We start from the raw sequence: 17,924 nt of genomic DNA, 5'->3' as shown, positions 1-17,924 counted from the left end.
CTTCCCACAGAATTCACCGTGCACACTGGTTGATAATTTCCAACCTGGTTTGAAAAGGAAAGAAATTGCATCAAGGGGTAAGTAGAAGTGATTGAAATCTAGTTGTCTGCCCCGTCCTGTTCTCCCCTTACGACATTTAGAACTTTTGTCCATTCTCATCATCCCTGTTTATGCTATAAATGAGGAGTTTTCATTTTTATGTTAACAGTATGCCTTTTTTGTAAAAAAATACCTTGATGTCCCCGTTGCAGAATCAAAACAAATTACTGCGCCTGTTACCGTGTGAAATTTGAAGATTGCAAATATCTCTCTTAATGTTATTACTTGACTCCATTAAAAATAGATTGTGAATATTCCATGTCACATTATTCATGAGGCAGGGCCTATGCCTTTTGTCTGCCGGAGTAACAGTAGAAAGGGTAACGAGACACCAGAGCACACCTTTGTTTCTTTCACTAAATTTTTAATAACACCTCCAGCTAGCCAGTTGGTGAAGCTCAGCTCTTGCATAAAAGTGGAAAAGCACAGCTATCTCAGAGAAGACCAACTCTTTCAGTAGCTAATTTGAGTTTGCGTTCATCTACACCCGAGATGATTAAATTACCTATCGAGTGTGCCGAGCTATCAGGATTCAGGCCACGTAAAAGGTGAATTTCATCTGATTGATTTGAGACACGAATGGAACAATTGAGTTTTAAAAGCCCCACCTTAATTAAAGGCATAGCAAAGTATCACTCCTGGGCGAGTTCTTGACTGCCATTGCCTTTGAAAATTGGGTGGCGATAGTGATTTGACCCAAGTCATTTTGTTGTGTACCTGTTTGCTTAAACTGATTGTTTCACAGAAAAACACAAATTCAACAGAAGGCCTAAAAGGACTTGTCTGCTTTTTACTGTGTATTTCTAGAGTTCTATTTGTTTAAATCTCTGCTGCTATATTATTTCTACAGTAAAAACTTTTCAGGAAGTACATAATGCATTTATTTGAACAATATTTCATTCATTGAGTCAAATTTTAAAAATAAAAAAATAAGAAATTTTACCCCAAATCCTTCTAGCTTAAAAGTTTGTATTCTTTTTTTTTTTTTTAGTGTTCCTTTCCAATTTTTACATTTTATATTTTTCACCCTGTAATCAGGGTATTTACAGTTTATGTCTAGATGGCTCTCTATTTATAATATGGACACATACTTAAAACTGAAATATTTATATTTCACAATGAGAATTTCAACATTTTTTTATGGTTAAATTTTATTGAAATCTGAGTATTAGGAATTTTATCAGTCATTAAGATAAAGTCTTTTCAGAAATTTTACTTTAAAGTTATTCATTTTTTAAATAAAACATTTCAAGCATATGGGTAATTACAGAGGCTAATATAATAAACATCAGTGTACCCATCATTCTTCCATATTTACTTCTGATTTTGTTTTTGAAATAAAGCATTAAAAAAAATCTTCTGTAACATTCTGTTGGATATATTTTGGAAAATGTTCTTCCTTAACCCCATTCCTTTTCCTCTCTCCTCAGGGGCATCCACTTATACCAAAAATGATGTATGTCATTGGCATGAAAATTTTTATACCTTTACTTATACATATATCCCCATAAACAATACATAATACCGTATTTTAACTTAATAGAAATGTTATCATAGTGTATATACCCTTTAGCACCTTGCACTTTTTATTTTTTTGCTCAACACTTTGTTTCTGAGATTTATCCATGATGGTATATACAGTTTTGTTCATTTATTTTAACTGCTACATATAGAATTCTGTTTTATGAATACTTGGTGATTATTTATGTATTCTGTTGGGAGAGTTTTGGTTATTTCCAATTTTCCCTGTTACAAGCAATTCTGAAGTGAGCAGCCTTTTGCATATTTGTTTGTGACAGAGATTCTTTAGGGTATATTCCTGGAAATAGAAATGCTGGATATTACCAAAGCTTTCCCTAAAGTGCTTGTACCAATTTACATTCCCATCAATAGTATAGGAGAATTCCTGTTGCTCTACATCTTGCCAACCCTTTGTATTATCAGACTTTTAAAATGTTTGTCAATCATATAGATATGAAATGTTACTTAATTTGCATTTTCTGATTTCTCGTGAGGTTGAATATCTTGTCATAAGTTTATTGGCCTGAAAGGTTTCGTTTCCTGTGAAATGCCTGTTCGTGTACTTGGTCTATTTTTCCATCGGGTGCTTGCTTTTTTTTTTTTTTTTTTAATTAAAGTTTATTGGGGTGACAATTGTTAGTAAAGTTACATAGGTCTCAGGTGTACAATTCTGTAATACATCATCTATATATCACATTGTGGGTTCACCACCCAGAGTTCTCTTTCCATCACCATATATTTGGGGTTGCTTGCTTTTTATCAATTTATTTTTAAAAATATATTCTAAATGCTTGCTGTTTTGTTAGTTAAATGTACTGCAAACATCTTGCAGTCTATAGCTTATCTTTTCACTTTGGTTGAAGAGAGAATTTGTTTTGTTTTATTGTAGTCAAATGTATCAGTCTTTTCCTTTATGGTTTATGCTTTTTATAGCTTAGTTAAGAAACCTTCTCTAATTTGTTGTCATAAACTCATCCCTTATATTTTCTTCTAAAAATGTTAAAATGCTTGCTTATAATATTAGCTTTTTGATGCACTTCTATGTGTATGGTATGAAATAGGATCTGATTTAAAAATTTTTCCCACATGGATAACAAACCAACATACTTATTGCAGATTATACCTTTTCCCCTCTGATTGTGATGCTACCTACCTCTGTCATATCAAGTTTCTGTTTCTGTATGGTTTTGTCTCTGGCCTTCCTAAGCTATTCCACTGGTCATTTTGTGTACCTCTATGGAAAAAGCCATAGTGTCTTAATTAAACTTATAAAAAACTCTTAGTAGCTGGTACGGAAGGCTTCCCTTTGACCTGTTTCAACTTATTCAGCAATATTTTGGGTACACGCGGCCCTTTGCTCTTGCTTGTGAAAACTTCAATTGGAATTTTTATTTGTACTACATTTATTATTTAATTCAGGAGAATTTAAATCATTTTGGTATTGATTCTTCCCATCCACAAATATAGTATATTATTCATTTATTTAGGCCTTCTTTTATGTCTTTCAATAACATCTTTAATTTTCAGCATAGTGTTTTTTACCTTTTCTTCATTGCTCTCATAGTTATTTTTTAAAACTATGTTTTCTAACTGCCTGCTGCTGGTGTATGAGAACAGTTTTTTTTTTTTGTATGTTGATTTTCTATCCTGCAACTTTGCTGAACTTTTTTTTTAGTTTGTTGCAGATTATTTTAGATTTTCTATGTAAGATAATCATGAAATATGCAAGTGATTGCAACTTTGTTTTGCTCTTTCCAAAGTATTCTTCTTGGCACTAGCCACAACTGTATTGAAGAGGGACAGAAGAGTAGACATTTTTGTCTTATTCATAACTTCCAGAGAAATGCTTTCAATTTTTCACAGTTTAATATGATTGGGGAAGTAGGTTTGGATAGATAACCTTTAAAAAATAAGATTAAGAATTTATGTTTGGTAAAAATTTCTGTTTGTGTGCATGGGTATTTAATTTTATTGTGTAATTTTTGAGCATCAGTTGAGAAAAGAGTGTTGTTTAGTTTCTAAATCTTACGACCTTTATTTAATTCGTGAATGTCATGAATGACATTTATAGATTTCCTAATGTTAAATTTATCCTTGTATTGCTGTGGGGAACAAACCCCAACTTGGTCATTTTGAAAAACTACATTGCTGATTTGGTTTGCTGAACTTTACCTGGGGTTTTTGTGTTTATGCTTATTAGTGAAATGGTTTATAATCTTTCTTATACTGTCCATATGTGGTTTTGATGTCAAGGTTTAACTCATCTCAAAATGAATAGGGCAGCATTTTCTTTTTTTCTGTTTTCTGGAACAGTTTGTGAATGATTGGGATTATATGTTCTCTGAGTGTTGGATAGAACTCATCTGGTCCTCTCTTTGGTTGAGAGAAGGCAAAAAGGAGAGGGTATATTTTAAGCTTTAGTGACTCTAGGTCTACTTAGGTTTTCACTTTCTTCACAAACCAACTATAATAGATTATATATTTCAGGAAATGTTCTGTTTCTTCTAAATTTTCAATTGAATTGCCACCATATTTAAAAATCAGTATGAAAAGAGAATGAAAAATTATATTCTCTGATTTAAAAAAATCTCTATGGTATCTATAATTATGTTCAATATTTTATTGTAATATTGTTTATTTGTGCCTTTATCTTTTTCCTTGATTAATTTTGCTAACAGTTTCTATTTTATGAGTTTTTGCCGCATTTTTACACTGCCATTTATTTCTATATCTTATTTAATAAGACTTCTTACTTGACAGATGTATTATTTACAAGTGCATTTAACATTTCTAATCATGTTTTCCACTAATTTCTTATTAATGAATTATACTTGAATTATATTTTTATTGGAGAACATGATCTGCATGATATTAATTCTCTGATATTTGTTGAGATTTATTTTGAAGCCTTAAACACGGTCAATTTTCTTAGAGAATGTGTGCTTGAAAAGAATGTATGTTTTCTAATTGCTGATAATAATATTGTTATAACAACTTTCCTTTGGTTGGTTTTTACATAGTATTTTTCCTATTCTTCCATTTTAAATCTTTCTATGTCCTTATGCTGTAGGTGTGCATCTTTGTAAACAGCATCAACTGAATATTGTTTACCTTTTTAAAGTCTTCCAGACATAACTAAAATATAATTTCTAATCAAAACTTTGATTTCTGATATGATTTGATTGTGTGTGTGTCTGTGTGTGTGTGTTAAAGCACCCGACTTTTTGATCACATACACCAATTTCTCTGGCCAAAAGAACAGATACTGCTTTACTCAGCCAGTTCATTTTCTGGTATTTGAGGAAGGATCTTAATTTGCAAGGTTTTTTAAACCTAAATTTGTTGTAATCGTACAGGAGAAACAAAAGCAGGAAGTTAGTTTTGCTTCTTGTTGCTAGTTTTACAAACTTCATTGAGATTTTTTTATATTTGGTAAATTAGGAAGCATAGTTTCCATTCTGTCTTTTAACATGCAATAGACAATTTCCTAGGTTTCCCTTTCTGAGAAGTAGAACTGATTGGCACACATCTATAAGATTTTTCTGCAGTAGCAATTCCTTAGTTGTTCTTAGGTAAGGAAGGCTGACTGGATATTTCCTATGACTTTTTGGATGAGTCAGGAACCATCCTTTCATTACCTTGTGATAGACTTGTCTGTATTTCACCTCTTGGACATACCTTCCCAGAGATTTCACACAAACTGCACTTCCTCTTTCCTTGTACTGAAACTACTTACTGTTCAAGTGACTCTAATTACAAGAGTAACAAGTTCTTAACTCAGCTGATCCCAGGGCACCCACAAACTTATGCTTTGTGCATCACTAAGGGTCCCCTGGCATCCACATGGAGATTTCTTTTCCACTGATCACTGTTGGTCCAAGACTAGGAGGTTCCAGGTATGGCAAGTGGGTATGAAGTTTCCTAAGGAATCTTCTATTAGCTTGGAGAAACACAAGTAGTTTCGTGAAAAAGAGCATTGAATCAGGAGTCAGGAGCTCTAACACAATCTCTGTATTCGTCAAGTTCTCCAGAGAAACAGAACCAATATGAGATATATATTGAATATGTAAATATATAATGAATCTCTTTATGTATAAAGAGATTTATTATAAGGAATTGGCTTGTGTGATTATGGAGGCTGAGAAGTCCTAAGATCAACCGTCAGCAAGCTGGAGACCGAGGAAGGAGAGCCTGCAGTGTAGTTGCAGTCTAAGAGCAGCAGAAGACCAATGTCCCAACTCATTAGGCAGACAAAGTTCCCTCTCAGCCTTTTGGTTCTATTCAGTGATTTGGTCTTTAATTGATTGGGTGAAGCTCACGTATATTAGGAAGGAAAATCTGCTTCACACAGTCTACTGATTCAAATGTTAGTCTCATCCATAAACACCTTCACAGACAATCCAGAATTATGTTTGACCAAATGTCTGGGCACCACATGGCCCTGTTAAGTTGACACATAAAATTAACCATCACAATCTCCAAAGTGCCAGTATATTTGTCAGGGTAAAAAACATTAGTTGTAACAAATAACTCCAAAATCTCAGTGGCTTACAAAATAGAGTTTCTTTCTCTTACATGTCACAATTATCTTGTGTGTGTTCAAGTTGCTGCCTTCACAGGTGATTGGGAGATCGCAGCTCCTTCTATCTTGTGGTTGTCTTATGGTGCTGCTATCTTCTAGGGATTTCTTGGAGTCTTCTGCTAGATTATCTGCATTTAGCTGGCTGATGGATGAAAATTGAGTACATAGAGGATCATATGGGATCTTTAAAAAGAGATTGGTTAATGGATAGATCACTTCTATTCACATTCCATTGGCCAGTACACCAACATGATCCCAATCTAACTGCAAAGGAGGCTGGGAAAGGCAATCTTTCGTTGTGCCAAGTAAGAGGAAATGGGACTGCTGAGCATATAGCCAGTCTTGCCAGAACCCTAACTAACTTTTAAACTTGGGCTTATCCCCTCTCTGAGCCTGTTTCCTTCTTTGGAAAGAGAAGAGGATGGACTAAATGCTCTCTAAGGGACTTTCCTCCTCTGACCATCTAAGTTCTATAATTCTGTCAAAACCCTGGCTGGGCCCTGGAAATACCCAGCTTGGACATGATCTCTCCCAGTCCAAGAGGGAAGAACAGTGATCAGGGTTTCCCAGGATTTTCTAGGCTACACCTTCAGCCTTTGGGAAGTTTATTCATTTCCTGAAGTTCCCAGGAATCAGGAAGACTCACTCTCTCAGGGAGCAGTCTTACCCTAGGTCAGGGTACCAGCCTCCCCACCCCTTACTGAATGTGTGTGCAAATATTAATGTGGCCGTGAAACTTCCTCATCTCCTCTTCTCATGCTGTGAAAAGTGATGTGACCCCTTGGGCTCCTTCCCTAAGATTCTAGAGTACCAACAGAGGGGCCAAGGCTATATATACTCCAGGACCGGGTAGCTTAAAAGAGGCCCTCACAAAAGGCGGGGCTGTGTCAGAGTGATTGTGTCTCAAGTTACCTTCTTTTCTGTAGTTGATGATTTGTAGTTTGTTTTCTTATTTGTTATCTGACTCCCCATTGGATTTTAGACCCTACAAAGTCAGAGATTATGTCTGCTTTAGTTATTACTGCATCCTTAAAGCCTATAACAGTACCTGGCATAAAGGAAATACTTTTTAATGAATAAATATTACGTAAAAATTGTATAATTTAGTTTAAGTTCAAGGCAACAGGATTTCTTGGAGGGAATTATGTTAGTAAATATATATATGTGTGTATATATATGTATATATATATATATTTACTTGATAATGTTTTAATCTTATCTAAGTCTGTGTTGACACTAGGAATTTCAGAATAACAGGCTAGAGGCCGATCACAGACTACCCCTCATGATTTAACCTAAGCTTGGGGGCCCAGAAAAGTTAAAACTGAGAGTAAAAGTACTGTTTGTCCAGGCCAGGAAGCATCTGCTGTCAGCATTCAGTTGAGCTGCACTTTCTCCACATTATCGTAGTAGAGTATGTACCAAACTGTACTTTCATGGGACTGTGGCAATTTAAGAGTATGAGCAGCCATTTCTAAACTAGAGAGTACAGTTGTCTCTTTGTAGTCCCATGGAGTATAGGAATTGGCTTTTCTCCTTATTTGTGTATCAAACAAAATCTGTGTGTCCTGAAGCTCTTCTTGTCCCTGAAGAAAAAAAAAAAGGTGTGATTGATCTCTTCTTAGCTCATGCTTTCAGTTTCACTGTGATCACTGTTTCTTTGAAAAGTCTGATTTCCTTTACTTACCACTCCACCTTACAAATTAAACACAATTTGTAAGATAAATATGCAGCAAAAAAAAAGATCATATCATATCATATATATGTCAAGAGCCTGGTACAGCGTAGGCACTCAATAAATAGCCCTACCATTGTTAATATTTTTATCATTATTGATGTCTTCTTTTAGTAGTAACTGCCACTTACTAAGACTTTACTCTGTGCTAAGAACTGTGCTAAGTACTCTGCGTACATTTTCTCCTTTAATCCTGACAATATTCCTATGATGCATTGGTCAGGGCTTTCCAGAGAAACAGAACCAGACAGTCTGTCTCTCAAGGATGATCTCAGGTTATCTGCAATGCTTCTTTGGGGCTAACTCATGTTGTTGGTTGGCTTTGTTTCTCAATTAGATCATGACAAATTTTTATTCTGGAACCTGGATAACCTTACTTTTAAATCACATACATTCAATTAAGAGAAGTATATTTCTTCTTTCACACAATTCACAAAGATATTTAAGAAATTAGCCATTCATTGATGAGGGCTGCAATTTACAGTCCACCTCTCCCAAGCCTGAGACTATGCCACTCACTGCCTGGCACTCTTTGATGCCATCACCCAAGTTGTTTCCATCTGCCTGGTGGAGACCAAGCTTCACTGTGTCCCTGGATAAGTACAATTGTATGAGACACCCGATCTAGCAATTCACTGATGTCCAGAGGTAAAGCTATACTCTTTTTGTTCCCTGCCTTACTGATTTGAAAATCAGAAATGCAAATATGTTTTCTGGCAGCCTTTGGGAAGCCGGATTACATATGCGATCTTTGACTGTAGACATAATCTCCTCACAGATATTGATTATTTTATTTTTTAATTGCTGTGGAACTCACTGAGCAATTTCTAATTCAATAAAAACTTTTATTATGTAACATTTGGTATATAAAGAAGAATATATGTAATGAAGTTGTAAGCTGTGAGTATAATAAAACTGAGCAACCATGAACCTAGCCCAAGCTTAAAATCTACAATTTTATCAATCCCATTGGCATTTCCATATATTGCCCTAGCTCATTCCCCTCTGCATCACTCTTTATTACTTCTTTTATTTGTATACTTTTTTTTGATAAGACCGAAAAACCTGAAATATTTTGTGACTTAAAAAAAAAATCAGTTCTAGTTCTCTCCACAAACTTTGAAATAATATGCATGATCTCCATGGCAGGCACATCCCTCCCCAAACCCTCGCTTCCCGTACACTTAAATATAGGCTACAATTATTACTTCTCTATTTAGAGATTATTGTGGTTTCAGTTTTCATTGTGTCCTTGTGGGTTTTTTCTGTTTTGGTTGCCATTATAAACGTCTCTGTATTCCCCCATGTGGTCACTTTCTTAAATACCTTCTTTACCAGGTCTTCAATGGAGTGTGGTTTGCCTACGTATCTGCCAGCCTCCAGGATATTCAGATACTTTTTTTCCATTCCAAGTATAGAAAACATGCAATGATAATTTGGGCTGTGTTAACTGTGGGGGAAGGGAAGAGACCATACATCTCTTAAACGCCTATAATGTGTCAAGATTTTTACCTGTATTTACCCAGTTCAAAATTCCCATTAGGTAATTGTCATTATGTCTGGATTACAGGTGAGAAAACTGAAACTCAGAGAGGTAATTAATTGCCCAGCGTCCTACAGGTGCTAAGTGGTGGAGTCAAGATTTGAACCCAGGTCTTCTATGGGTGTGCTGGGTGGGGAGACAGTTCAGCCTAATGAGTCAGACAGTTTCATTCTTACCCTGTTTCCCCGAAAATAAGACCTAGCCAGATAATCAGCTCTACTGCGTCTTTTGGAGCAAAAATTAATATACACCTGGTCTTATAGGTCTTTAATATAACATAATATAATATAATATTAATTTTTGCTCCAAAAGACGCAGTAGAGCTGATTGTCTGACTAGGTCTTATTTTCGGGGAAACACAGTAGATAATTGACCCACCCCCTTTCTTATGGAAATGGTAATACTAATCCTATTCACTTCACAGGGACCTTGCGGGGCTTAGTGAGGTCATACTGTTAGGGGACAGACACTGTAGCCATCAAAAGCACTGTGTTCTTTTCTGATGCTTAGGCAGGGAGTGGACATTTCGTTCTGGATCGTCATTATTTGTGGAGACCAACAAAATTGAACACCTCTAATTCAGACGTGATCCCAAACCTCAGTTCACCCCTATGCTCACCCATTTACATTTACCAAGCTGCTCACACAGACTCTGGCTTGTGTATTTGCCCCTCCCCTCCCCTCCAAGTCCTCTTACCAAAATGATACAAAAATAGGACCCTGGAAAGAAGGCCAGAATCAAGACTCCTAGCACACAAACTCAATAATAAACTCATAAAATGCTGTGTGTTTTTTTTTAACTGAAATAAACTTGACATGTGTACAATTAAGGAGTACGACATGTTAATTTGATACATTTATATATTGTGATGATTGCCATTGTCGTGATAATCAGCACCTCTATCAAGTTACATAATTATCCTTTCTTTATAGCAGTTGCAATAATTTTAGTAGGATTTAAAAGTAGAATAAATTTTATATCAATGAATATAAAAATAGGTTAATTCATCCTGAATTAACCAGCAGAGTCCTGAAGTGTAGCCAGCAAGGAAACAACTTTTAAACACAGAATGATGGTCACAGCTTTGCGAGTAATTTACAAATGAAAAAGCTTGTGTATGTATGTAAGTAGTACCCGTCAATGCCATGCCTGACTCTATTTTTCTTTTTCGGTCAAAAGATCTGAATATCTAAAAATGATGATTCTTCTCCAACTTTTCTCTGCCTCTGGCATTACGTTGGTTTTCTTCAACAACCTGCTGATTGGTCATGGCAACAAGAAAGTGAGTGCATGTTAGCATTCTGAAGGTGGTTTGGAGACTTACTCCCAATGAGTTGATAAACTTCCTCCTTCTTAACGGTTTTCTAGACTCCAATCCTGATCATCGCCTTCTTTCCAAATTCTCCATGTATGTTGCTCAGGACCTACAAGTAATTGTAAACCACAGAGGTTCGTTCTCACCAACTGCTGGATTCAACCTGTAGAAAACTGGACAAAGCACAGCCAACCCTTTCAGGAGCCCAGAGCAACTCCAAAGTGAAGAAAGTGAACTCAATTTGTATTGTGTAAATTGTACCCCCCCGAACAGTCTCAGGAAGTATCACAGCTTCCTGATTGCAAACCCAGATAAAGTCAAAGGCCACAGCTGCTAAGGACAAAAGCAACCAACCCAAAAAATGAAGGAAAAACACACTGAAAGGCTGCAGTTGTGAAAAGTCCCATTAGGTACGTCAGGGTCTAAAAGAGAATTCAGATTAAGGAATTGGTTATGTGTCTCTCGCAAATAAAGATCACCTGGAGCTTTGGAAATAACAGGGAAATAGGAATATCTGAGAGTTTTGACTGCTAATGTTATGAAGTCAGTTTCTGCGTGATCGCTTCCCTGCACAGCATTTTAAATCTGATGAAGAATCATATCAGGGGTATGGGGTGAAATGATGGGAGCCTGGATGTTGGGACACTAACGTGGAAACTCTTATCCCTTAAAATCTCTTCCCTGCTTTCATTGCCTGCCATTAAATATAAAAGCTACTGTGTATTCTCAAATTTAAAAAACAAGGTTGCACCTTGTAAGGGAGATCAGGATTGATTGCAAAGAGCAGAGTTCAAGTTCCTTTGCTGACTAGTTGTGTGACTTTGGATAATTTAATCCCAGTTGCTTTATCTGTTAAATGGAAAGAATAATACCTACTTATAGGGTTATTGTGAGGATCAGAGATTATATACATGTAAAAGGCCTGAACCAGGGCATGCATTCAATAATAGTTATTATGTTATTATTATTAACCAAATGGCTCTGATATTTATCATCTAGCATCCAATTTGAAACATAATAGAAATGAAAACTTCTATTCCTAGTAGTATTGTGGATTAGGTACCCTGAATAACCCTCTAGGATGAAGCAAACAAAATTCTGGGTAAAACATTTTTAGATACTTGTAAACACATCTAAAGTAAGGAATTTGTTGATTTCAAAACCAGTAGTGAAAGTAGGAAATCTGGTCAGGAAACAAGTGCCAAGCCAGCTATCACCCTGAGGCTTTTTTCAAACTTCAGAGATTCCTTTCTCCCTGCCGACTTTATGAAGAAAAGCGTGGAGTCAGCAGTTAAAGCCTAGGCTGAGTAAGGTGAAGAATCTAATAGGAAATCCACCTTATTACACCCTCAGGGCAAGGGTGAGTAAAATCACACTGTGCAGAGAGAAATAAGGAAGCACCTTGGTGCTGGTGGAGGAGGCAGAAATCTCCCTTGAGAATTCATAAATGAGGTTGGTCCTCACTTGTGTTTTCTGTCAGAATTCATTTTAATTTACATGGGGAATTTGAAGCTAAAATTTTAATCTAACTATAGTCCCAGATTGGTAGCAACCCAGGAAAGTGAGATAGAAAGAGGGGCATGTTATAAAGAAACTATAAAGTGAGATAGAAAGAGAGACATGTTATAAAGAAACTAAGGCTAGAGTGTGATGGTCCAACAGTTCCAGAAGGATATAATAAGGAGAATATAAAAAAGCCAGTATTTCTTAGATCCAGGAAACCCAGTGAATCTCAAGCAGTATATATAAAAAGAAATTTTCCCTAGATAGATTAGACTGAAACAGTTTACAAACATACGAAAGAGAGAGAGAGAGAGAGAGAGAGAGAGAGAGAGAGAGAGAGAGATCTTAAATTAGCCAGAGAGAAAAGAAAAGTCACCTATAAAAAATGGGCAATTCGAGTGACAGTTCACTTCATAAGAGCAACTAAGGAAGAGAATACAGTGTAAGACTTTCTTAGGCCTGCTGAGAGAAAATAGCTATCAATCTAGAATGCCACATCAAATGAAGCTATATTTCAATGAAGCATATATTTCAAAAGGAATTATATAAAGAATATTTTCAGGCAAACAAAACAGAGAAAAACAATAAAAACCCCTCCCCATCAATACCCAGAAAATGCATCACCCAAAGACACTCACTAAAGGAAAATCCTAAAGGATATACTTTAGCAGAATAAAAAATGAAAAGCCTGCGATGCAAGAAGGAATACTGAACATTGATAAATATGACAGTGTATCTCAGCAAACACTGACTATAGAACAACATACTATAACAATGTCTCATTTTTGGAAGGAAAATAGACTAGAATTAATACTGGGCTTATCCTGGAATTAAAATTGTCCAAGATCCTTGATTATTTAAGAGCAAGGTAAAGATATTAACTTCAGACTTTATGTTAAGTCAGTGTGCTAAACTAGTTAGTTTCATTCCTGAAATAATAAACACAGTGTATATACTTTCTATACAATTAGAGGGACACGGAATTAGAAAAAGGAAAAAAATCAATTGAAGAGAAGACAAAGCAAGAAAGAAAAATAAGTAACAGATAGTAGTAACAGGATTTAGAGCATCTAAAACAGTGCCTGGCATATTATCATTATATACTTATTAGATAACACAATTATTATAATTATTTTATTATTTATTATAATAATTATTATTTCTATTTTGATAAATCTCTGTAGTATTCATGACAGAGAAGGACCCTTTATCAAGGCAAGCTCTACTAGTTCTGATAGTTCCTTGATGCTGACAAGTTGATAATACTAATTAAAAGACAGGCAGTAATCTGGAGGAATTGAAGTTCTATTACTCAAAAGCTGTATAACCTTAGGCCAGTCACTTTATAATCTGGCCTTAGTTTCCTCATCTGTAAAATGAGGGAATTGAAGAAGGTTGGAGAAGTTCAGATTCAATGGTTCTGTATTTTTAAATCCTCCTTAGCCAAAAGAAAAGAGGAAATCTGCTGACTCAGGCCAAAAAAAAAAAAAAAAGGTTCAGAAATGGTTTGTTTGGGCGAATGACCATCTCACCACAGGCAGTCATGACAAGTTCAGTCCCCACCAAGTAGGAAACAATGGCTCTTTAACTCATACCGGAGGCTGGCAAGCTTGGAGACCACCGGGCAGGGACAAAGCAAAGCCCCCACTCAGAAGAGACTTGTCAAAGGCACACTTCCTAGCCAGGATGGAATTCAAATTACCCCAAACTTTGGCCCCTTAAAACAACCAGTTTATTAAATTCAGAGATTTCATGGATCACAAATTCAAACAGATGAGAACAGAAATGGCCTGATTCTGCACCACGATGTCTGGGGCCTCAGCTAAGAACACTAAGCAGCTGGGAGAGACTGCATGGAGGCGGCTGGTATCATCTGCAGGCATCTTTACTCCCATGGCTGGTGGTTGATGCTGGCTATTGGCTCAGACCTCAGGTGAAGAAATTGACTCAAATCTAAATATGGTCTCCCCGTGTGGCCTGAGCTTCCTCACAGCATGGCACTTCAAGATAGTTGAACTTTTTACATGGTGCCTCAGGCTTCCAAATAAGAGTATCTTAGTAAACAAAGTTGAAGCTATGATGCCTTTCAGGCCTTTCATGGACTTCAGAGGCTCCCATAAGGAGCAAGCAGGCTCAGAGCTCTGCTCCAAAGCACCGGAACTGGGCTGCCAGTGTGACACTATCAGACAAACCCACTCCCCTTTCCTCTAATTACATGAAGACTTTTTTTTAACACATACCCCTTTCTGCTGAAAGTTTGATGTTGAATTTCTTGAATCCCTACCTGTCATCCCATTGTGATATGGTAATGCCTTCCAGATCTGGGTGTTGCAGGGGGCAACTAGCTCAGTTTCCAAAACATGGACTATGTTATGGCTGCTGAGGGAGGAAGGCAGAGAGCCTCTTGGGAAGTTCCCTTGAATTTGGGTCTAGTGTGATTCCTTCTGTTCCCAAAGGTGGTTTTATCTAATCCGCCTTGAAACTGCTCTGCTGACCAACTGCTTTATCACTACAAAATCTGTTGAACTAAAGTACTTCGTTTGCAGCTTTTGAAGGTAGGGTCTGCCCTGTCTGAAAACAGTGTCATAAACAAAAGGATATGTGTACAAGGACATTCACCAGAGCATTGTTTAAAACTGTGGATATCAGTAAAAATCCTTCAGCAGAATCATGGGCACATACCTTATATCATAATGCTAGGAATTTGACATGTAGCAAAGCCACTCACTGAGTGGTTTATAAAGTATGATCCCATTCTGGTAAAAATCAATGGTAACAATGATAATGTTAGGATACGCAGGGAGAAAAATTGGAGGAAAATGCACCAAAATGTTAACAATGATTACTTGGGGATGGGGTGAAGTGGGATGGTATTTGAGGAGGGTTCACTATACTGTGTTTCCCCCAAAATAAGACCTAGCATGATTTTTCAGGATGCTCGTAATATAAAATAAGACCTACCATATTTCCCCGAAAATAAGACCGGGTCTTATATTAATTTTTGTTCCAAAAGATGCATTAGGGCTTATTTTATATTACGAGCATCCTAAAAACTCATGCTAGGGCTTATTTTCCAGTTAGGTCTTATTTTCGGGGAAACACGGTATGTATTGATTGCTCCTGCAGCGTTTCAATTTTGTATATCTTTGTATTGCTTTTGGATCAGAAGTAAGGGAAGAAGGGAGGAAGGAAGGAAGGAAAGAAAGAAAGGCAGCGTTAGAAACATTTCTCTATTCCTTGGCCCCCTAGTCTTGATGTTTTACCCACTCGTTAGCGAAGGTGAGGATTTGGTGGTGAGTTGGTTCATGGTCAAATGCTTTTTTCTCAAAACAGAGATACTTTCTTTCTTTAGCTGCAGATTTTATCCCACGACATACAACAGCAGTTTATTGCCTTCATTCATTTGTAATTGTTCTGTTTCTCATCAGGACATGTTGTACCTGTAGGCATTTATATATTACAATACGTGAGGTAACTCATTGCAGTATTTCACCCCTGAATTTGACATTTATGTATATTTCATTTTTAGTTAAATTGGTAAAAAAATCATATTCTTCTATTTTAGTGTGTATTTTTTTTTAAGTACTCAATATATGAGGGTATTTATTGCAACAGAAAGAATGGAGAATTTAAATTGCTGAGATTAAAATCTGCCATAGACTACTCATTCAAAACTGTAAGGTTCCTATGGCTCTTTAAATTTTAAATATGTCTGCACACATACAACTGGAAATTTTCACACCTAATATTGCTTCAGTTTCCAGGAAGTGTATGTCCTTTTATGTTTAGAGACCCAGCCTAACAAAATTTGGCATATTTTAATATGTTGTTTTTTGTTGTTGTTTTTTTTGTTTTGCAATTTATGTCATGAATTCACTCATTTAACAAACATCTATTATTATCATTAGTATTAAAAATAGTAACCCACATTTAGTAAGTATTTACTACTTGCTGGTGGTTAATACCAGCTAACATTTATTCCCATTTATGACCTGCTGCTCTTTAATTAAATGCCCCCTTTTTTTTGGTTTGGCATTGGAACGACACAAAATGCACTGGACCCTGACAGTTTATAAATAATCCAAATATGGCTCCGTGCTCAAAAGGAAGGTGAGACAGTAGATTATGCAGTTCCTAGACTGAATAAATGACTTCCCTTCAAGGAAATCAAGGAAGTTTCATGAGAAATTTGCCATTATATTTGAGTCTTTTTTTTTTTTTTAATTTGAGTCTTTACGCAAAGGATTTGGTCATTTGGAGAAGAGGAGGGACATTCTAGATAAAGGCAGAGCTAGGCATGTGCAGGTCAAGTGCAGGGTCCTGGGTGGAGAATGTGGTACGTGAAGGGGAGACACAGGAAAGATGGCTACAGGGGCAGCTGGCAAGAATGTTCTAGTTATAAGGGCCAGTGAATCATTTATCCCAATACCCTCATTTTACAGAGGAAGGCATTAGGCCCAAAGGGAAGTCCCCTCAGTTTTCAGTGGTGGGGATGTAATCAGACCTCAAGCTCTCCTGGCTCCCACATTTGAGCTTCCAGTTAGGCTGGACAGATCAAGGAGGGCCTAGAATGTAAGGCTTGCACTGGGAGGTCATCTCAATACAGAGGGGAGCCGCTGAAAGTTCTGAGCAGGATGAGAGGAGTAAAGGCGAGGCAGGGGCTAAAATAATTTGAAGGTTTCTAGGCTAAGTGACTTGGAAGTTGGAAATTATGTTTTGGCAACTAATTTCAAATCTCATGGCTTCTGTTAACAGAATCCTATCTACAAAAAAATAATGATTAGCGCAGTTAAAAACAATCAGTTCTTCTCAAAGTAATTATTTGACTGAATGTAACTTCTTTTAAAAAGTCATGCCTTTAGATACAGATTCTGGTTTAAGAGTGCATTAAGGAGGGTGGGAGAAAGTGGGCACTTTCTGTAATGGGAATCAAGTGCTCGATTTGCCTATACTTTTGAGTCTTTGTTTCTGCCTTTGGGGATAGTCTGTCACTTGATTACACACCCCCACATACCTTGTATTTTCCTTACATTTGACAAAGAGATCAAATATTGACTCTTTTTCTTTTTCAGTTCTTTACTAGAGGCTTTAGTTACATTTATATTTATTTTTAACTTTCCCCAAAAGTAGCATCTCCCAGTACCTCATATGATCGGAACAGTGATCAACGAAAGTGGTTGCCTTTGGCCACAGACACACAGAGCCTCCCAATGGGGGAGCCTCAGCAGTATGAATCTCATTCCCCTCACCTGTAGAATTGCAGGCCAGAGTCACACCTTACAATCACCTGAGTTCTCAAGGGGAGGCAAAGTGTAGTCAAACTGTCTTGGGTTCCAATCCCAGCTCTGCCACTCCTGAGTTGTTCAGGTCTTGGGCAAGTCATTTAACGTTTCTGAAGCTGATTCTCATCTGTAAAACTGAGCTAGCTAATGATAACTCATCTTGGGTTTGTGCTGGTTGCTAGACAGTGGGCCAAGAGATTTGACCACGGTGCCATTTTTTACATTAGGCTTTATGAATTGGCTCCCTTACAAACCTCAGGACTGACAAGCTGCTCACAGAACAGCAGCGTTTCTGAGAGGATTTGTCAGTTCCTAAGTAACTGGTGCCCTTATTTTAGATGAG

This window comes from Rhinolophus ferrumequinum, chromosome 9 (genome assembly GCF_004115265.2).
Source record: "Rhinolophus ferrumequinum isolate MPI-CBG mRhiFer1 chromosome 9, mRhiFer1_v1.p, whole genome shotgun sequence".
In the NCBI taxonomy this organism is placed as follows: Eukaryota; Metazoa; Chordata; class Mammalia; order Chiroptera; family Rhinolophidae; genus Rhinolophus; species Rhinolophus ferrumequinum.
Note: the sequence above shows the minus strand (reverse complement) of the source record.